Raw genomic sequence first — 23,120 nt, 5'->3', positions numbered from 1 at the left:
TCCAATGCAAGATATGGGTTCTTGTTTCTCCTTTTGCTTGGGAAAAGGAAGCTTCTTTATATTTTCTTCAGGTCAAATATTAAGTATGATAAGTTTGTAGGACTTAAATGACTATAATTTTGTTTTGAGTTGGGTCAAGAATGAGGTGAAAAAAATTGAAAGTCTGAGTTTGACTTTTATGGGAAACAGGCCTGGTTCTGAGAGCCAAACTGGATTGAATAAGAGAAATTAAAATATACATTTTTCTCCTGATTTATAGATTACTAAAACTTAAAAGAATAGCCAGTTGCTAGAAATAGAAGACTAAGCAAGAAAAGAATTCCAAGTTTCATAAATTCTGAAATTGATATTCTAATTGATCAAATTTCTCAGTATATAAAAGAGGCTATTTAGAATAAAAATTGAGTAAATTCTTACAAAGTAATAGGTAAACCATGGCCAAAAAAAGTGAGTGCTATTGAGAATAAAGAAAAAGACAAAAGCTCATTAAAAATGTGAAACCTCAAAAGAAGTCAAACCACATTAGAAAAGAAAAAAAGTTTCCAAGCCATAATTAGGATATTCAAGAGGAAAATTTCAGAAGTGGTGAATCAAAAAATGACTGGTAATTTTTCTGTACTTTTTTCTTCAGTTAAATATAAAGACAATAACCCTTACTTTTATAAGTACTTTTCCCAGTGTTCTACAACTTCCACCTTGACTTGAAGCTAATAAAATTGTCATGTAGAGAAAGGTCCAGCTTTTAACAGTAAGAGTAAACAAATACTTTGAAATAAAACAGTCTTAGCACTTCAATTTAGATGGCTTTGTTTTTGGTATAGCTTGTTGGGGGTCTTTCTAGATATTTTGAAAAACAGCTGGACCTTTTAGGAATATTATCTTTTGCCTGGCTGGTGTGGCTCCGTGGTTGAGCATCGACCCATGCACCAAGAGGCCACCAGTTCAATTCCTGGTCAGGGCACATGCCCAGGTTGTGGGCCCAATCCCCAGTGGGGGGCATGCAAGAGGCAGCCAATTGCTACTCTCTCTCATTGATGTCTCTCTCTCTCCCTCACCCTTCTTCTCTAATATCAATAAAGAAAAAAATAAAAATAAAAGAATATTATTTTTTAATGAAAAGGTGACTACAAATACCTATAGCAACACAAATCATGTGTTTTGTGTTCTACATACTAGTATGTATTTCCCAAAGTGATACGGGCCAAGACAGAAGGCACTAAAGTTTAGAGATTTGTGAGGAAAATATATGCATAAAATAAAAAGTTTTCTGTCTTCATCACATTATTCTGTCTGTCAAAATACTTAATCAACATTGTCTAACCCATCTTAAAATTCTAATGTGGAATAAAGGGTCAAAAAAGTTTTAGCTGACTCTGGAAGTAGAGATATTTGTCAATTTTTCCCCCAGTTCATTTCTTTGTAGGAGACAGTAGTAATATGGACTGTATGAAGTTCATTTAAATGGAATATTCATCTCTAAAATTGAATGTTCATCACTTTTAAATCTGCAGATTTCTTGAGTGATGATATTAGATTTATTAGTGGCAACATTGATAATAATCTAAATGTAGAATCCTTTGAATTCTTACTACTTGATAACTACTTCTTTAAAAAGGCATCAATTTATAGCTCATGAGAACAGTTCTATAACATATCACAACATATGGGATGCTGGTAAGACAGTGCTTAGAGGAAAGTATATAGCTATAATTGTCAATATCAAGAAATAATGATCTCGCCCTGGCTGGTTTGGCTCAGCGGTTAGAGCGTCGGCCTGCGGTCCAGAGAGACCCAGGTTCAGTTCCATCTAAGGGTGCGTATCTCAGTTGCAATTTGTCCCCAGCCCTGGTCGGTTGTGCGGGTGGCAGCCACTCGATGTGTTCCTTTCATATCGATGTTTCTCTCTCTCTCTGTTCCTCTCTCTCCCTCCCACTACCTGAACAAAAAATGGAAAAATGTCCTCGGGTGAGGATTAAAAAAAAAAAGAAATAATGATCTCAAATCAATAATCTAAGCTTCTACATTAAGAAATTAGAAAAAGTTGAGCAAATTAAACCTAATAAAGTAGAAGGAGGAAAATGATAAACATTCGAGCAAAGAATAAATGAAATAGAGAATAGAAAAACAGAAAATCAACAAAACAAAAAGTTTGTTTTTTGAAAAGGTCAACAAAATTGATAAACTTTTAGCTAGACTGACCAAGAATTAGAGAAATGACAAGTTATTAAAATCAGGAGTAAAAGAAGGAATATTACGATTGACCTTAAAATAGTAGAAAAGACTATAAGGGAATACTATGAACATTTATATGCCAACAAGTGAGATAATCTAGATAAAATGGACAGCTTTCTAGAGAGACAGAAACTGTTAAAACTAATGCAAGAAGAAATAAAAAATCTGAATAGGCCTATAGTAAGTAAAGAGATTGAATTAGTTAAAAAACTCTCACAAGAGGAGCACAGGACCAGATGACTTCATTGTTTTGTTGTTGTTGTTGTTTTTTCAAATACTGGAAAATAAATTAACACCAATCCTCACGAACATTACCAAACAACAAACAAACAAACCAAACAAACAAAAAACAAGGAAAGAAAAAAAAAAAGAAGAGAAGGTAACTCTTACAACTAATTCTATGAGTATTACCCTCATACCAGATTATGGTATCACAAGAAAGAAAAAATATGGACAAATATCTCTTATGAATGTATATGCAAAAATCCTCAAGAAAATACTTGCAAGCTGAATCTAGTAACATACGAATAAGATTATACATGATGATCAAGTGGTATTAAGTGGGATCAAGCCCAAGAATGCAAGGTTGGTTTAATATGTAAAAATCAATAATTGTAATATACCATGTTAATATAATATAGGAATATATCACATGACTATCTCCATATAAGCAGAGAAAAAAATCTCACAAAATCTAAAAACCTTTTATCATATAAAACACTAAACAAACTAGAAATAGAAAATAACTTTCTCACTCTGATAAAGGGAATCTATGAAAAACTCAAAGTTAACCTCATACTTAATTATAAAAGACTGAAAGATTTTCTACTAATGACACAAAGATTTCACTCTCATCATTTATATTAAACATTGTAATGGGGGTTCTAGACAGTAATTAGGCAAGAAAAGAAATCAAAGGCAGTAGAATTGGAAAGAAAGAAATAAAACTTTGTTTGAAAATGACAAGGTCTTGTGTATAGAAAATCCTGAGGAATACATGTCCCTGCACACATGGGCACACACACACACACACACACACACACACACACACACACACACAGTTTTTAGAGGTAATAAATGAGTACAGCAAAGTTTCAGGATATAAAATTAATATACAAGAACCAATTGTATTTCTATATGCTATCAATGAAGAATCTAAAAGGAAAAGAAAAAACAATAGCATTGAAAACAAATAATGTACTTAGAAATAGAGTTGATTAAAGAAGGGCAGGACTTTTAAACTAAAAACTATAAAGCATTATTGAACTAAATTAAAGTAGACTTAAATAAATTAAAGGACATCTCATGCTCATGAATCAGAAAACTTCATATTGTTAAAAAGGCAATATGCCCAAATTAATCAAAAGATTCAATATATACCCTATCAAAATTTCAAATTCCTTTTAACTAAAATTGACAAGCAGATCCTAAAATGCATATGGAAATTCAAGGGACCTAGACTAGTCAAAACAATCTTGAAAAAGAATAAAGTTGGAGGACTTCCACTTCCAATTTCAAAACCTGCCATAAACTGACAATAATTAAATCAATATAGTACAGTGCTGGCATAAGTATAGACATACTGATTAATGAAATAGAATAAAGAGACCAGAAACAAACACTTACAATTATAGTCAATTGCTTTTGACAAAGGCGATGAGACAACTCAGTGGAAAAAGAATAGTGTTTTTCACAAATGTTGTCAGAACAAATGGATATCCACTTGCAAAAATAATAAATTTTGACTTCTATGTTACACTATATATAAAAATTAACTTAATATGCATCATGGACCGAAACATCAAAATTGAAATGGTAAAACTCTTAGAAGGAAACAGAGGCATAAATATTTATTATATTGTATTAGGCATCAATTTTTTAGTGATGACACCAAAAGCAGAGCATCAACAACAAAATAGATAAATTGAGTTTCATCATTTAATACTAGTATCTAGAATATATAACGAAATTCTACTATTCAACAATACAAAGAAATACAGTTCAATTAAAAATTGGGAAAAGGGTTTTTCTCCAAAGAAGATATAAAAATGTCCAATAAACACACAAAAAATGTTCAAAATTATTACTCATTAGTTAAATGCAAATCATTACCAAATTGAAGGCCAATAATTTTCCCATCATTGAGGATACATGGTAAACCTCATATTTTAGTGGAGGCAGGTAGAAATCAACCAACCAACAAATAGGTAACAATTAATCAAGCAAGAAAATGTTGGATAAATACTATATAGAAAACTTAATAGAAAAAAAATACAATAGCAACTGACTGAGAGGCTATTTACAGTGCCATCTGGTTTGTCATTTCCATGCCCTGGCAGCTGCCCCGGAAGCAGAAGACACTGACATACCACCATCTTCTCCAAATTCCAAATATTTTTCCTCTCCCAGATAAGTTTGGACACACACACACACACACACACACACACACACACGTGCGCGCATAGATCCCCCTCATTTTTACATAGTCTGCATATGCAGTTAGCAATGGGGAAAAAGAAAGAGTGCGTTTCAGTAAGACTATTTTTCTTTCAAGGAAAAGGAAGAAGTTGATAAAAAGTGAAAAAAATGACAGGTAGAATTTTTTTTTCCCTCACCTGAGGACATTTTTTTTTTTTTCCTTTTTTTTTCAATCCTCACCCGAGGACATTTTTCCATTTTTTGTTCAGATAGAGCGGGAGGGAGAGAGAGGAAGGGAGAGAGAGAGAGAAACATCGACGTGAAAGGGACACATCGAGTGGCTGCCACCCGCACGACCAACCAGGGCTGGGGACAAACTGCAACCGAGGTACGTGCCCTTAGCAGGAACCGAACCCAGGTCTCTCAGGACCGCAGGCCGACGCTCCATCCGCTGAGCCAAACTGGCCAGGGCCTGAGGACATTTTTTGTATTCATCTTCAGATAGAGTGGGAGGGGAAGAGAGAGAGAGAAACATCTATGTGAGAGAGACACATCGACTGGTTGCCACCCACACGACCCCAGCCAGGGCCCGGGGACAAAATGCAACTGAAGTATATGCCCTTAGAGGAAACCGAACCTGGGATCTCTGGTACGCGGGCCAATGCTCTAATCGCTGAGCCAAACTGGCCAGGGCAACAGGTAGAATTTTATGGTAATGTATTTATTTCATGTCAGATTCATGTCACAATAAAGTATGTGAAGGTTATAGTATGATACTGTCATCATTTTGTTGAGATTTTTAAATATCTTGTTAAAGAAAATTTGCTAACAATCTGATTTATACTGTAGTTGAAGAAAGATAATTGATACCGGAGGTATAATTATGACAAAATAGTTATAATTTTAGAGAGACTTAAATGCACTAAGATTAAAGTAATACTATTAATTTATTTTAGGATCAATATTAGTCTGTCTAGCTCTATAAAAATAAGAACTTTGAACAATTAAGGCTTTTATTTATCATTAGTAAATCTTAATTTTTACAGTGTGTTTGCAATAGAATGTTAAACAATAATTGCAAGTCTTTAACTAATTTTACAAATAGTTATCATCAATAATTCAGTTTTTATACAAAGTTAATTTTCTTAGCTCCTTTAAAAAATATTGGGATGATTATAAAGTGTGAAACAAAATAAAAGTAATTAAAATTATCTTAAATTTATACTTTGCTAGAGCTACTTTAGACAAGTGTGTGTGTGTGTGTGTGTGTGTGTGTGTGTGTGTGGCTCTAAGACAAAATCCAGATTTGGCTTTACTCATTATATTACATGATAGTTGGTTTGATGTTATTTTAAACTGTCTGAGATACTAAGTGCTTAGTGGGGTTTTGATTAGTAACTGGCAAACTTCAAAAGGCTTGGATATTTGGTTTGGATAAAACTTGATTAGCTTGGATGGCTATTCAGATTTCCCCCCAAATCTCTTAGGGCCTCTTTCCAGGTCTTCCCTGTCTGAATATTTCTTTCATTTTGCATCCATCACCCAAGGAACCAAGTTTCATGCTTTTAGGACTGCAGTTCTTACCCAAACATTCTTGAAGCCTGTCTTTTTTTATTATTGGGCCATATGACCAATCATTTTTAGGACATTTATGTGCATTATTTTGAACTATCTGAAAAGTTTTGAGGTGATCTAGTCAACTGTAGTTATACATGTTAGGAAAATGAGCTCTCCAAGCTTATATATTTATTTAAGCTGAGTTGTTACAGGAGATACAAGAAGTTCCAATAAGATTGTAGTAAGGGGTAAATCAGATAATACACTAAAAGTATCTGGGCGTATTAGGCTATACTCATACACACACTTCTTTCTTTCTCTTTTACACATCAGTGGATAAACATGAGCTGGATTCTGCCTCATGGATTCTATTTTGATGATAAATTCTAAAATTCTCCAGAATGTCAATTTGGTTCTTTTATAAAATTTCAATCTCGTCTGTAAAGTACTTCTTTTGTTTGTTGATTTTACTTCTGAGTTCATTAAACTGCCAGTCTGGTTTGTGTGTGTGTGTTTCTTTTTAATCTCATTGAGTTTATTCAGAACTGCAATCTTTAATTCTCTGTCATTTATTTTTTATTTTTTGAAGATTTTAAATTTTCTTTCTGAGTGCCGGTTACCTTAGTTATTCATGGTTTTTGATGGATTCCTTCTCTGTCTAGGCAGCTATGAGAATGAGATCTGCTTTTTAAAACAATTTTTTCTTTGGTAAGAGAGGCACTTCTCTATATGGTAGGTTGATAACAAGTCTTTCTTTTGTTTTCCAATAGGTGGCGGTAAAGCACAAGTTTTTTAGTTTCTCTTGAGTTGCCCTGGCTTCTTGGATCTGTTTGGGGCAAGTGGAAAATGCCCTCTGTTCTCTAAGGAGGTGGGCATCTCCTCCATTACCAGGTCACCTCGGTCTCTGGGCACCAACTCCGTGGGGGCATGTGGTGAGCAATGGGCTTCTGAGCCTGTGAAATCCCAGCGCCGTTCTCTGCAACCATAGGCTGCTAGCAGTGCAGTCCGGATGGGTGGGGTGGGGTGGGGTGATCTAGCAGAGACTGGCTGACAAGCTTGTGGCTTTCTTCTCCCAGTAATGGTGACTGTCAGACCTCGGCTGCCTTACCTCTGTATCTCCACCTCTATCACTGGGAGTAGCCACAGTGTGCTCCTGCTGCTCAGGGACAATTTGCTCTGTTGCTTCACTTCTCAGCGTTGCAGATAATGTGCTCTGTAGCTGGACACTCACTGCTGCTGCTAGGCTGGGAGGATGAGAGGAGGCGGCCAGGCTTTATGGCTTTGTTTTTGTGCCTGGCAATGGCAACCAAACAAACGAGGCTGCATCTCTGACCTGTCTCTACCCAGGTCACTGGGTTCAGCTGCAGCGTGTTTCAACCCTGTGGCAGGGACACTCAGGGCATTGTATTTCTATGCAACCCCCAGCTCCAGGGAGTGCAGGTAGCAACCAGAATCCTCTCCTCTCCAGAGACCAGCAGCCAGCTCCTGGCTGGCCTGCACCCCTTTCTTCTTCTCCTTTCCCTTTTCTCTCACTGGCTCTGACTCACGCACCTTCATATGTTTTAATGTATGGATCTCTCAGGTGTGTTTGTATTTGAGTAGGAAATCCTTTGTCAAATTATGATTGTTCAAATTGTTGTAACTTCAAGGGAAGAGACCAGGGAGATCTCTCGTACCATCATTCCTCTGACATCACTGCGAGGCTGACTTTTTCAAAGTGTCTCCATAATAATGTTGAGTTTCCAGGTTATTTGGATAAACTTGTTTATGCTGCCATCTTGACAAGTTTAGCCCCTTTATGCTGAAATGCATATCTCTTTTCCCATGACTGTCTGAAAATCATGATCTTTGTGCCTACCTCCATAAATCTCAATGTTGAACATTCATACGTAATAAATCATTAATCAACATTTCATGTTTGTTGAATAGTTGAAAAGAAGTTATATAAAAACTATGGCATAACAAGGAGGGATGGCACTTTTTTATCATTTTGTTTTAGAGTAAATACAATATAATATTTCCATCAAGAGGACCTTAGCATGGTGTCCCACATATGGGGAGGAATAAGAGGTAATGCACAATGTTGCTCTGGTATAGCTTACCTTGAAATATTTTTGTCTTTTGTCTTAGATAACATTAGACACCTTTAGAAAACAACTGATTAGAGTATTCTGGTTCTGTAGCTTTAAGTGATCTTATATTACTCTGAAACTGTTTGGTGCTGAACAATGATTAACATTTAGCATATGCTTGTTGATTTTTTTCTTGTATTTGTAGACTAGATAAAAAGAAAAGGTCAAGAATGGAAAAGTTGGTCAGCACATATCTTCAACTACAGTCCAGCATATGAGTAAGGAAAACAACACTGCCCTTCATTTAAAACAGGGGTAATGTGGCATTTTAAGATGTGGATTCAGATTGATTCGATAATGAAAGCGAAATCTTAATCAGTTCAAATTTATTTTATTTACAAATACACTTCTAAATTAAAATGATCTGATATCTATTCCTTTTTGGTCCTTCTGTAGTTAATTTAATCATTATGCTTCTCTCTTTGTTGCTTCTTGCAGGAGACGTTTATGAATGGTCTAGTTCCGATTGTTAGTGCACACTGCACTCTTTAGAAAGGTTGGATTGATATTTTCTCTTTTTCCATCTCCTGAAGCTTACTATATTAAAGCGTTTGCAATGAAAGAATCTAATAATAAGTTGCCTTGTTTACAAGCACAGTTTAACCAATGTTGGCTAGTAAAAATAACTCCTCAGTTATTAATGATAAAAAGTAGAGTATGTATCATGGATCCTCAATAAATTGAGAATGACACCGACCAGAGATTCCTACAACTATATTTATTAATGTGTTAAGTAAGAAGAATCCCAGAATGGAATATATCTTACTTAATTCCATAAGGAGGACAAGTTGAAACAAAATACTTTTGTGTGGTCTAAAATGTCTGTTATTAACAGATGCTATGATAATTTTTAACCACATATATTACTATTACTTTGAGTTAAACACAGGTTCTAGAAATTAATTAAAATGCAAAAAAGGACATTTACATCACCAGAAAATGTTATGTTACCCAATATTTAGCAAAAATCTTTTATTTTTAAAATGCCAAGATATTTGAACCAAAAGTATGTAATTCTTAGTCAAGACTAGATTATTTTCCCATAAGAAATATATCAAATTATAACATGTATTTATTGTGATGATATTGGTTAATAAGATTATAGAGGTTTCGAGTGTACAATTCTGTGATACATCATATGTATATTGCATTGTGTGTCCACCACCCAAAATCTTCTTCTGTACCATATGTTTGACTTTTTAGAAGCTAAAACTAACTGTATAAATTGTAATTTGAAATTTCAAGTGGATTTTATTTCTTAGAGCTAAGTGCACTCATACTGTATAGATTTTAGTATTTATTAAGTAACTGGTTTAAAATTGGACAGTTTTTTGTCTATCTTTGGAATAATCCAAATCTCAAAGTAATCTATATATGAGAAAAAATGGACTATTTGTAACAGTATGAAGGTTTATTTTTTAAAGGAAACAAACAACTTTAACCTTGAGAGTACAGTTGCTAAAGCAATATTTAAGGTAACTTCTCATTCCAATAAAAATGTATCATATAAGAAAGGCCAACTTATAAAAATCTATCAATTCAGTTTTGCCTCTCAATGTTTTAATTGGTGATCATTTAAAGAAAACCCACATTTGAGAATAAAGTAATTAATTTGAACCAAGTCCATATTTTATCACCACAGATATCTTATAAATATAGTGTGGGTTGTTTTATTACTTACTTTTGATTGTTTTGTGTTTAATTTGGTCTGCTATTTTAGTTTTTTTAGGTGTAAGTTAAAATTATTGATTTGAGAACTTTTTTTTTTTAATGTAAGCATTTAATGCTAGAAATTACCCTTTAGGTGTTACTTTAGCTTCATTTCATAAGTTTGATACATTGTGTTTTTATTTTTACTCAATGCCAAATATTTTATAATCTCCCTTATAATTTCCTCATTGCTCATGGTTGCTTAGAAGTGTTGCTTAAATTATAATAAACTTTTGGAAAGTTTCCAGGCATCTTTCTGAGACTGATTTTTAGCTTAGTTCTACTGGGGTCATAAAACATACTTTATATGATTTAAATTCTTTTAAATTGTTTACATTTGCTTTATGTCCTGGTATAACTTTGTGAATATTCCATGGGTGTTTGAAAAGACTATACAGTTGACTCTTGGACAATGCGGGGTACAAGGCACTGATCCCTGCACTGTCAGGAACCTCAATATAACTTTCTGACTTCCCTAGAATTCAACTACCATTGACTGGAAGTCTTATTGATAACACAGTATTTTTTATTATATGTTTATATTATATATACACTATGTTCTTAACATAAAGTAAAGTAGAGAAATGTTATGTAAAAAATCATGACGATAGTATGACTTTATAATTTTTTCCATGTCCTTTGATTTTTACTGTTCCTATTTGCCATGTTCTATCAGGTGTCTGAGACAGCCATATCAGTTAGACAGGGCTGAGTATCTATGCCCTTTTTCTTCCTTCTCTCTTTCTGTTTGACAGTGATAATGTTGTTAGAGTACCCCTAGAAAATATTTGGTTACAAGAAAATAAAAAACTAAATGTAATATTCTAATATTTTTCCAGAAGCATTAAAACAAATAGAATGCCATTTGGATGGCTAACTGTGGAATTTGATTAAAGCATTTCATGGTTGTTTTCCATTTTTATGGACAATCAATAACAATATTTAAAAATAAACTATTTTCATAATATTACTTAAAACTTAACTTTTATATGGTCATATCCTCAATCAAAAATGTGTTCTTGACTGGTAAAATGTTTAATATCCTACAATGTGCATTTATTTAACTTTTTCACTTGCATCCTCAAGTATGCCACAGAAATCATTTCTTCGTGGAGAGCTTCAGTTTGTCACATGCATTTGCTCAGGGCTTGGCATGCAGAAGGCAGAAAGGCCAGGTGCATTACTTTTTGACATCCGTTGCTCTCAGCAAAAATATACCAAACCACAGCTAGAAAATAACTGCTCTTTGTTTCAAATATTTAAGAAAATAGCTTATAAATCCTAAAAGTCAAACCTGATATTGTTTAGTCCTAGATGCAAGGATCAAAAGGAAAATGTAAAAGTCAAAGTAAAAATAAAGAAAAAAAAGCAACATGAATTTGTTTTTATTGGTTTTGTTTTATTAGTGAATTTAATAAAAGAATTTCATAACATACTTTCTGCCAGTTCATTGCTTGACTCGGTGGCTTTGATGATTGCTGGCACCCCCATAAGCCCGTGGACTTCACGGTGAGGAAAACTGACTCCTGTTGTTAAGATACAATGTCAAGATAAACTCAGTAGGGTTTTGTTAAGACATAGAGATTTCAACTTTGGATTGAAAACACAGCAGAGGAAAAGAAAACACATATTTTGATATTCATCTTTATACTAGTAATGACTTGTTACCTAATGATCATAGTTTCAAACATTTAGGAAGAAATCCTTCAGGTTTAGAAAATTACTAATATTTGCTTCCCAACATTGGGTAAACAGCAATACTGCACAATTCCAGCCTTTATAATTTTCAATCAAGACAGTGTTGATCATTTAAACTCTTTTTCTTTTTAAAAAAATTTAATTAATTTTTACTTGGATCAAGAAATAGCTGTAGAATATAGTATTACATAATCTTAAAGATAATTTCTGAGAGTCTTAAATTGGTTATTAATGCTGTCAACTAAATTGGTCCCCTTATGAGATTCATATGTTGAAGCCCTAACTTGAAGTGTGACTTATCTGGAAATAGTCTTTAGGAGATAATTAAGATTAAATAAAGTGAGGGTTGGTCCCTAATCTGATAGGACTGTGGCCTGATGAGAGAAGACTCCCCCCCACCCCCATTTCTCTCTCCTGCCCTGAGGACACAGTAAGAAGGCAGCCATCAGAAAGTTGGAAGAGAGTGCTCATCAGAAACCAAATCCTACTGGATTTTGATCTGGGAACTTTTCATCCTCTTGAGCTGTGAGAAAACAATTTCAGTTGTTTAAGCAACTCAGTCTATGGCATTTTGTAATGACAGCCTGAGCTAACTAAGACAATTAATTTGCATTACATAGATACCTTAATTTTACACAGGATGTATGAATAAAAAATCCTTCCCTTAAATACTTTATTTATTTATTTATATTATCTTCACCCGAGGACATTTTTGTATTTATCTTCAGATAGAGTGGAAGGGAGAGAGGGAGGAAGAGAGAGAAAAACATCTATGTGAGAGAGACATATTGATTGGCTGCCACCCACACAACCCTAACCGGGGCTGGGGACAAACTGCAACCGAAGTATGTGCCCTTAGCAGGATCTGAACCCGGGACTCTCTGGTCCATGGACCGATGCTCTAACAGCTGAGCAAAACCGGCCAGGGTCTTCCCTTAAATACTTTAAAAGTATGCTCCTAAAGGAAAAACAAACAGACAAGCAAAAAAACAGCAAATAAAATAATAGCCCAGAGATGTTGATAATTCATCCTTTAGTTAAATCTTTTCAGAGCCTATTCATACCAGAAAATGCAGTTGTCTTTTGCAGTTAAAGATTTGGATTGCATGGCTTTCCTCCTTCCAACAGACCAGAACTTCTTAGGAAACCTATTCCACTATTCAAAGGTTAAGGCTCTTTTTCAAATTGTGTACTATAGATATTTAATGAGATAAAAATCAGTATTATGTCTAGTAAGTTAAAGATTATGTGAAGATATAAACTTATAACTACCTGAAATTTCTTTTTTCTTTCTCACTGGCTTTTACCCATGACTTTCTATGCTTCAAATAAAGTTTCCAATAGTTTATCTGATCTTTGTTCTATTTGCATGATTTCACTTTATGATAGTAAGTTTAACTTTCCATTTATATTTTATCTTCTTCTTTGACTCTGAAAAAGCCTCACTAAATTACCTGTGAAATAATAGTTATTCTTTGGCTACGAATTTGTTTGTGTGCAGGGAAGAGATGAACTTTAAAGACGTGGAAGGAGACTAGCATGCTGCTGCTGCAGGCATGTCAGGCCTTGCTCCAGCTCACTGTGAGTTGGCGAGGACATCTGTGTATGGTCCAATCATTTTTAGTTTTTGATTAACTGTAGAATTAGTGAAGATGGTATATATTTTATGTTTAATGGAACTTATGAGTATCAGAGGAACATATGGGAGCTTCAGGCCACAGCAGAGTCAACTTGGGGGCTAAGATACCTGGTACTGTTTAATCACCTTATCCTGGATGGTAAGTGATGTTTCTGCAAGTTCTTACCACACAGGATTACGTTTGATCATATGCTGTGTGCCAAAATGGAGCCATGGTGGGGGCAGGGTGAATGCACCTCTTTTTGTTTGTTTACTCAGAGTTTGTTGAACTTTGAATTTAAATGCTTCTGATTCCAAAGAGGAGGTGGTGGTTAAAAAGGCAGATACTCATAAGAAAACCCCAAATAATGTCTTTTCTTTTCTTCTAAAGAGCAATAATGTGGAGGAGTTATCTTTTGATATAGCGCCAGCACCTAGCAAGGAGACATACTTAAATGTTTATGCATCCATCATAGGTACACTAGATTTTTCCTTCCTCTATTCTATGATCCTTTATTGGCTTTTTCTCCCTGTACTGGGTCCTGAGGTTGAATCACAAATCTGGAAACTGTGAAGGGATGTGAGAGAAAAATTCTGGCCAAAAAGGAAAATAAAAGAAAAGTCCACTTCTTTGGGACCTAGAGGATTGTGAGGATGGGGGGAAGAGCTAGGAAAGAGATCAGATGCCAATGTTCTTTTGCTGTCTTCCTTGCCCAACTCAAAGGCTCTCACCTTTCAGACCCCGACTAAAGAGTGGAGTAAGACCAGGAACAGTGAAGCGTTTCTAAGGGGGAAGCTACAGAACCATAGGAGAACCCCCAAAAGCTCATAGTCACCTGTGCGGGGAGCAGACCAGAGTAGCCTCACCCCACAGAAACCAGGCAGGAGTCCAGATTTGTTCTTGCTACATCAATTCGCAACCCAGACCATGGTGCGGAAGCTACCCATTCCCTTAGTCAGATGCCATCTGAAGAGAGGAGGGTGAGGGGCTCAAACTCTGAAAGACTGAGCATTTCCTAGGAAGACCAAGTCATCCAAAAGAGTTATTTAAACAGACCAAATACAGAGCCAAACTTTAAATTGACCAAGTATTTGAATAAAAGAAAACTGTCTAATGTGGAAAAGACTGAGATTTTTGTTAATCAACAGTTCCAAGTTTCTTTGTTACCCAGAGGAGTTAGGGAGATTATGTTAGTTGTAGAAATTGTGTCTCTCTTTGCATATATGAGTAGAATGTGAATACAATTGCAACTCTGACATACATGAGTGAATACTCATAGCATTGTGAATATTGCATGGTGGTGGCTTAGGCCACTTTTCTGGGTCATTTTTCATTTATCTTTTTTTTTTCTTCTTATCCTCACCCGAGGACATTTTTCCATTTTTTGTTCAGATAGAGTGGGAGGAAAGGAGAGGAAGAGAGAGGAGAGAAAGAGAGAGAGAGAGAGAGAGAGAGAGAGAGAGAGAAACATCGTCGTAAAAGGGACACATCGAGTGGCTGCCTCCCGCACAACCAACCAGGGCTGGGGACAAACTGCAACCAAGATACGTGCCCTTAGCGGGAACCAAACCCGGGTCTCTCTGGGCCACAGGCTGACACTCTAACCGCTGAGCCAAACCTGCCAGGGCTCATTTATCTTTATTAAACACATGGTTGACCTAGCTCTGTACACATATTGGTCTTTGAAACTCTAAGAAGTAAAGAGATATTTGCATTGACTGAATACTTTGTGTATATATAGTCTTAATCCAAAATTTTAATGTACTTTTATATTTGAGGTGATTCTGAAAATTCTTCTAATTTCTCAGACATAAAGGAGTAATGTGGTAGAGAGAAAAGTGGATAATGAGTCAAAATATATGTATTCTACCCTGGGCTTTGTCACTCACTTCAGGGAGGCCAAGGGAAAGTAGTCTTTAGCTTCCCTGGTCATCCTGCTTTGTCAGACACAATAGTCTTGCATATTCTGTTTGTGAGGCGGCTATAAGAGCATGGCAGATAATGTTTGTGAATGCATTTGGAAAACTAAAAGTGGTTTTACCAAGGAAATATAAAAATATTACTTAATGAAAAACTTATGATTCTAGTTTATTCAGTATTTTAAAACCCTTTTATTTTGAAATAAGTGTAGACCTATAGAAAAGTTGCAAACAGTACAAAGAAATTCTAGAAGCTCTTCATTCAAATGTACCAGTTTTTAATGTTTGGCCCCAGATGGTTTGTTCTCTCTCGCATATACATATATACATATTTTTTCCTGAAAAAATATTGTAATTAAATTGAAAGTAGATTGTATCAACGCCTGTATCTTTTAACACTTTAAAGTCTATTTCTTAAGACTGGGGACATTTTCTTATATGACCACAGTATAGTCATCAAATTCAGAAAATTTAACATTACCACATTAGCTTAATCCACAGCCCATATTCCCATTTTGTCAACTATCCCTATAATGTGCTTGATTGCACTATTTTCCAGTTCAGAACGACCTACTGCCTTTAGTTGCCATGTCTCTTTAGCCTTATTTAGTGTAGTATAGCTGCTGCTGCTGCTGCTGCTGCTTCTTCTTCTTCTTCTTCTTCTTCTTCTTCTTCTTCTTCTTCTTTTTCTTCTTCATTCCCCTCCTCCTCCTCCTCCTCTTCCTCTTCCTCCCCCTCTTCCTCCTCCTCTTCCTCTCCTTCTTCTTCCTCTTCTTCTCCCTCTCCTCCTTCAGCAGTTCATAAGAATACAGGCCAATTATATTGTAGCATTTTTCTGAGCTTAGATCTGGCTATGTGTCCTCATTATTAGATTTAGGTTATGAATTTCTGGCTGAAATACCACAGAGGTGCTGACATATAATGCTCAGTTACTAAATCCTGAGGCACATAAATGAATGTTTGCTCCCTGTTGGGGATACTAATTTTGATCATTTGACTAAGGTGTCTCCATTTTCTCTACTGCTTAGTTACTATTTTTTATTTTGTAAGTCATAAATGATTTCTGGGAAGATATTTTGAGACCATGTAAGTATCCTTGTCTTCATGAAATTCATTTCCCTCTTCCACCGAGTTGTTTAACATTAATTGATGATTTTTCCCTGAACAAGTATTTACTCTGATGGTTACAGAGGGTGACTTTCTAATATCATTGTTCCTTCTCTATTGTCCAGTTGATATTTCATATAAGAAAGATTTTCCTGTTCCATTATTTGTTTATCTGTCTATGCATTTATTATCAACGTGGATTTGTGATGCTTATTTTTCAATGAGTTATAATCCATTACTGTCTTTGTTTGTTGATGCTTGTATATTCTTCTATTTGATATTTTAAGAATTTAAGAGATCAAGATGTTTTCATTAGCTATACAGATTTAAATGATTTTATGTCATTAATTATGAAAGATCTAAAAGTATATTCCTATCTATATATTTGCATCGTATTAATCTAAATATGCTTTGGAAATCAGTACATAAAATTGTTTTCTCCATCTCTGTTCTAAACTAACTGAAACATAAAAACATTAGGTAATGAGAGAATAAAATAATGGCTTTCTTCTTCAAAGCTGTTGGTGAATTTAATAGTGCATATGTTAGCCCAGGGGGTTTTCTCAAATTTCACCCTTTATTCCTCTTTTTTTAGTAATCCAGGTATAGGTTAGCTGGACAAGAGGCTTTTTCCATGAGGGCCTGTCTCTTTAAATTTATGTCATGGAGGAGTAGATGACATGGTTGGGAGAAAATATTTACTGGTAAATATTTTTAAAATATATTTTTAAATTGCAGTTAATATACAATATATTAGTTTCAAGTGTGCAATAAACATAGTAATTAGACATTTATATATCTTCTGAAATAATAACCTGGTAAGTCTAAAACCCATCTGAAACTATATATTGTTATTACATATATTATTAACTGTATCTTGAGTAGAGTGGATTTAAGAGAGAATTTGCAGAGAAACACTCTTTTCAGTTTTCCTCTGAAGAGAAGGAGGTATGTGAATATTTAGGGGGTGGGAGGGTGGGGATGAGAAATGAGATGACAAAATAATTTTTTCTTAGATGGGAGTGTAACATTTCGATACATGGAGAGAACAATTCAGAAAAAGTGGAAAAATTAATGTTGTAGGAGAGAGAATTAAGAACTGATTAAGCAGTGTTTCTATGTTGGAGAGAGTCAATGAAATTGGAATACAACTGGAGAGAGGCTGGCCTTTGCAGACAGTGAAGGGTGAACAGAGTTCATCCAGTGTAATCAGAAGGAATACAGAACAGGTGGGGGTGGATCTAAGGATGTGGGGGATGTGGTGGTGATAGTTTGTGGATATTTTCCTCTGAAGTCCTCCATGATTGGCTTACAGTGAGATGTTGATATATAATGTCATATTAAAGCATACAGTATCCAAACTAGGCAAGTAAATCTCGGGTATTTTATTTTATTTATTTTTTATTTTTTTTATCCTCACCCGAGGACGTTTTTCCATTTTTTGTACAGACAGAGTAGGAGGGAGAGAGAGGAAGAGAGAGAGAGGGAAACATCGATGTGAAAGGGACACATCGAGTGGCGGCCACCCGCACGACCAACCAGGGCCGGGGACAAACTGCAACCGAGGTACATGCCCTTAGCGGGAACCGAACCCCGGTCTCTCTGGACCGCAGGCGGACGCTCTAACCGCTGAGCCAAACCGGCCAGGGCAATCTCGGGTATTTTAAATGGGAGACTTACTCAATTTAAAATTTAAAATTAAGATCTAGAATGTCACATAAACTGAGGATAACACTTTTTGAAAATTGTAGCAGATTCACATCATGGCTGTTAAATAACTGCTTTTTTTATTGCTATAATAAAAATGTATGTTTATTCAAGGAAAGAGCTAGTGTTCTCCTTTAGGTCTTTTTTCCCCAGAAACAAGGTTATGCTAATCATCACTATCAACCTTATCTATGAAGACCAAGAATAGTGATAAATATAATATTCTTTATGTGAGGGTTAAAATCATCATAGGATGAATGAGTAATTTCTATTTTATGATAGAGAAAGTGACTTTGTCAGTGACATGAGTCTGTGTGAAAAAGAATACGTTGCGCATTTTTGCATTACCATTCTGGATTCCAACCATCTGATAATATTTCTTGTCAAACTATTTTAACACCTTCTATTGCTTTTGGTCATGTTTAAATAAAATCTTAACAAAAATTATAAAAGGTTTTTCCTTTCTCTATACTTCATGACAAAAAGACAAAATTTATATTTTATCTTTCAGTTAGCAGGTACCAAAAAAACTTATAAATGTAGGGTCTATCCAAGAGAAATTTTCTCAAAGTTTTCCTTAAAAAAAAGAAAAAAAAGTAATTTAAAAAGAGTGTACATTTAAACTACATTTAGAATGTTCTGCAAGCTTAAAAAGGATGTTTGGAGTTAGGTTTTAAAAACAGTGGGATTTAGTGTAATAGATTTGGCAACAAAATCAGTGTAGTTCATACAACTGATGAATTGATGCAGACCCAGCTGACTAACACGTACCATGTGTTTGCTTTGGCAGAGAATTTGGAAAAATAATTTGGAGAAAAATTATATTATTCAACAGATTTTACTTCTGTTGTTGTTTTGTGGGATTTAAAAAAAAATCTAATCAGACTTGCAAAGGTAGAGTTCACAAAGATCTTCCCAATGATTGAAACCATATTTGGACTTTTCACAAGATGGAAGAGGATAATTTTACTTATTTCATGTTTCTCTTAATTACTCACTGCTCAGAAATAGATTTATGACTAGTCATTTCTCAATTAATACCATGCTTGTGAATTTCTGTCTAAAAACAATATTATAAAATGCCCCTTATCAACATTTCCAATATAATCATGGCATATAAAATCTTCTATTTAAACTCTATTGGTCAAGAACGGCACTATGTTTTGCAGGAATGATTAAGTATGCTCTTCTAAGACTATATCGTTAGTTCAGATTTGATTGTTGTTTTTGTTTTTTAGACAAAAGATTAAAGCATGTTTCCTGCATATTTTATTGAAATATTGCTTCAAGATTTCAAAAGAGTTTATTGGTTTATTAAAATCTTAGAATTCCTACTGTTGACTAAATTTCAGACGTATTAATGATATGATGTATCCAAGGCTGAATTTTTTTTTTTTTTTTTTATCCTCACCCAAGGATATTTTTCCATTTTTTGTACAGATAGAGTGGGAGGGAGAGAGAGTAAGGAAGAGAGAGAGAGAAACATCGATGTGAAGGGACACATCGAGTGGCTGCCACCCGCACGACCAACCAGGGCCGGGGACAAACTGCAACCGAAGTACGTGCCCTTAGCGGGAACTGAACCCGGGTCTCTCCGGACCGCAGGCCGACGCTCCAACCGCTGAGCCAAACTGGCCAGGGCAAGGCTGAATTTTTTCTTTGGGGTTGAAAGATGCTTCATAGGCTTATTCTTATCATTAAAATATAGATATGTTGAACATGCTCCTAAATTAGCTTCAGGGGCTAGACACACTCTTTTACACAGTGGATTAGCTTTGCTTTCTGTGCCATGTTGCTAAACCATGAAATTCAGGAGATAATGGGACATTTTCCTCAATGAAGTATAAAAAATTCTTAAAGCTGGAGCTATTCACATCATCATATATAAATGCACAGTGCTATTATTTAGGAAAGAGCTGTAGACTGATGAAATACAAACTGATTTTCTAAAGTAAGCACAAAAATTATTTTATGATAGCTCCACTTCTATTTCTTGGTGTCATTGGACATTATTGACCACTGTGAGACTCAGCTGGATTTGTATAAAGATCGGAATACTAATACTACTTAATTTACAAGGTTGTTATTAAGATTAAATAAATTATGTACTATGTATTTCACTTGATATGTGGAATCTTTCCTTTTCTCCGACTAGACTGTAACCTGCACAGTAGTATTTTAAGAATCTTTTAAATAATTTATCCTTATTATATCTTTAGTAATAATGTTTATTAGACTGAATTCCTTATCCTGCTGTTAATATAATATACATTAATTTTGTTTTTTAGTGAGTACCAGGAAGAGCTATGGAATGAAACTTACCAGTTTTTTGTTTTTGTTTTTATATTTGCTATTTGACTTTTAGAAAAACTCCCAAGGTAGAGGAAAGAAGACAGAAATAACTAGTGGCTGCCTAGAAATAAAGGGTGTTGAGTTTGAGTTGAAAATTGTGATGCACCTACCAGTAAAGAAGAGGTTGGTCAGGGTTGAATGGAGAGGTTAAGTGCAGTTATCAGCATAATTTCATAGGTGTTGAGTATATTCAGGGGAGTAGATCCTACAGGTGCCAGACAATGGGACAGGTACATTTTATCTTATCCATACAACTTGCTGAAATTCTATTTATTATTTCTATTTTATTAATAAGAAAACATAGGATTAGAGAGTTAAGTCCAAGGCCATATAGCTAATAGTATGTGAAGAAGCTGAAACTTGTTAACAGGATTATCTACCTGTGAAAGGCATACTTTTTCTAGAGTTTTCTCATAGTAGTAGAAGGGCACAATGAACATTTTTTTTAAAAGTCATAAATATATGCCATATATTCTTAAGAGGTATTCTCTTGTTTAATTTTCAGAACAATACTATGAAGAAAGCTTTATGTTTTCCACTGTACATGAGAAGAAACTCAGGCCCAGAGATTCAGTAACTTTTTTATAGCCACAATTACTAATTTAACAAGCAGTGATTCAAATTCAATTCTGTCCAGTTCCAAACTCATGTGTTTCTAACACAGCATTCTGCCTGGAGGTGTAGGATACAGAGTGAGAGGTCAGCACTTGGTGGCTCAGATTTTGGGAATGTAATTTGGATATATGTTGAGGAAAGAAGGGTAGAAACAAAAATGAGACTCCAAGACTGAGCTTTTGGTATGTGTGGGGAGTAGGGAGCTCCACTTACTTTAGTTCATCTTCTCCCAAACCTCTAGACTCCTACTGCACTGCAGAACTACTTCCTGTTCCCTGAATGTTCCAAGTGAGTCTATAGTTCTGTACCTTTGAGCACGTGTCTTCCACTGTGTAGAATATTATTCATTCTTATTTTCCTGGAAAACATCTCTATAACCTTAACATGCAGTTCAAATTTTATTTTTTTGTAAATCTTTTGCTGATTGAACCAGTGTTAAATTGGATGCTCTTCTTTTGGGATCTTTTAGTCCGACATTGCCTCAAACACCTCAGAAAAATCATTTCTATGGCTCTGGAGACATAAACAGAGCTGTTAAGAACTGATGATCTTGAAGATTTCCAATCTTATATTGAAGTGTGGATTTGATAATCTTGCAAGATTATTCTAAATGTACAAACTTCTTAGATCTCAGGACAAGAGAAAATTGTAAACTTTATATGCACACACAGACACATACACACACTGACACACATTTTTTTTTGTTAGCTTGATAACATTTTTAAATTGTTAGGGAATCATTCAAACTCTACTTTCACACACACACACACACACACACACACACACACACAGACACTATTACCAATAGGAAACTTTGTCTAGGGTTCCCAGAGATCCCTACCACTCCCCCAATACCATACCACCTCTATCCTCATTATACCTACCTGGTGTCTTTTACCATGCTTTATACATAATAAGTATCATAACAAACTATTGAAGTTCACAGGAATCAGCACAATTATGTGAATTAAAGTGAAGTATGATCAAGATAAGAATGAACTAGGCCCTTGTGATGTGTGGGCCTTTGTTGGGAAACAGCAATTCCATCACATTGATTTTAGAGTCCAACATCCTGTTTCCAATGCATTTCTATCAACACTTACACCATTATCTTTTTTTTAAAAGAATTACTATTGTATCACAAATGTTTTCTTTTGGTTGTAAAATTTTGATTCAGCAGTAGTTAGATTTACTGACCAGAAGAGCAAGGACTGTTTACTTTTTTCTGTGCTCTGTGCCAAGTTTATAATGTGTGGTAGAGTAGGGCAGTAGATATTTATTGCTTTTCAAATACCATTATTTTTCCAGTCACACATTCATTGGCAGTCATGAATTTTACAAGTAGATTTATCACTAGTACAAAATGTAGCAATAAATTCATTGACAATTATTTTTCTCTTCCATTCATTGAATTTCCCATATGTACAATCAGGGTCTATTAAAAAAAAGAAGAAAGTCTTATTAGAGTCTGCAAAGTGAAACATGAAAATGCAGAGTTAGCAGTTCACTACTAAATCTAGCACATTCAGGCAAAAATAAAAGGCTTGTTTGGTTATGTTCACCATCATTACTTTTAGATATTTACTGGCCCCTTGCTTTACTTCAGGCTATATTGATCAAGGATAAAAGTGAAGCAGAGATCTATGGTTTGATTTGATCATTGAAAATAAAAATGTTTGTCTTGGAAATATGACTTGAGTCATGGTCTCATAGCTTTGTGGATTGGCGCTAATGCTGAAAATTCAAGACTATTGCTTTTGTAATTCTTGGTCAGTGGTCAATGCTTGGCTTGGGCAATGAAGCCTTAAAAAGTGGGCTCATTAAGTAACAAATGCCTTTAAATTGGATGAACAGAACAGTTTCAAAATGTGTATTTGGTCTGGCATTTCTGCATTATTTGTTAAACCCACAAAATGTAGATTTTCATCTCAAACTTCTGTTCACTCACTTGCGGCTACTTTAGGAAGTAGTTTTTCTTTTCTTTACTTCCACAGTGTGAACTGCAAGATCATTGTTGGTCCAACTTGGCCACTGCTTAACAGAAGCAGCTTGTT

The sequence above is a fragment of the Molossus molossus genome, unplaced genomic scaffold, assembly GCF_014108415.1.
Source record: "Molossus molossus isolate mMolMol1 unplaced genomic scaffold, mMolMol1.p scaffold_m16_p_8, whole genome shotgun sequence".
NCBI lineage: Eukaryota > Metazoa > Chordata > Mammalia > Chiroptera > Molossidae > Molossus > Molossus molossus.
This window is presented reverse-complemented; position numbering follows the sequence as displayed.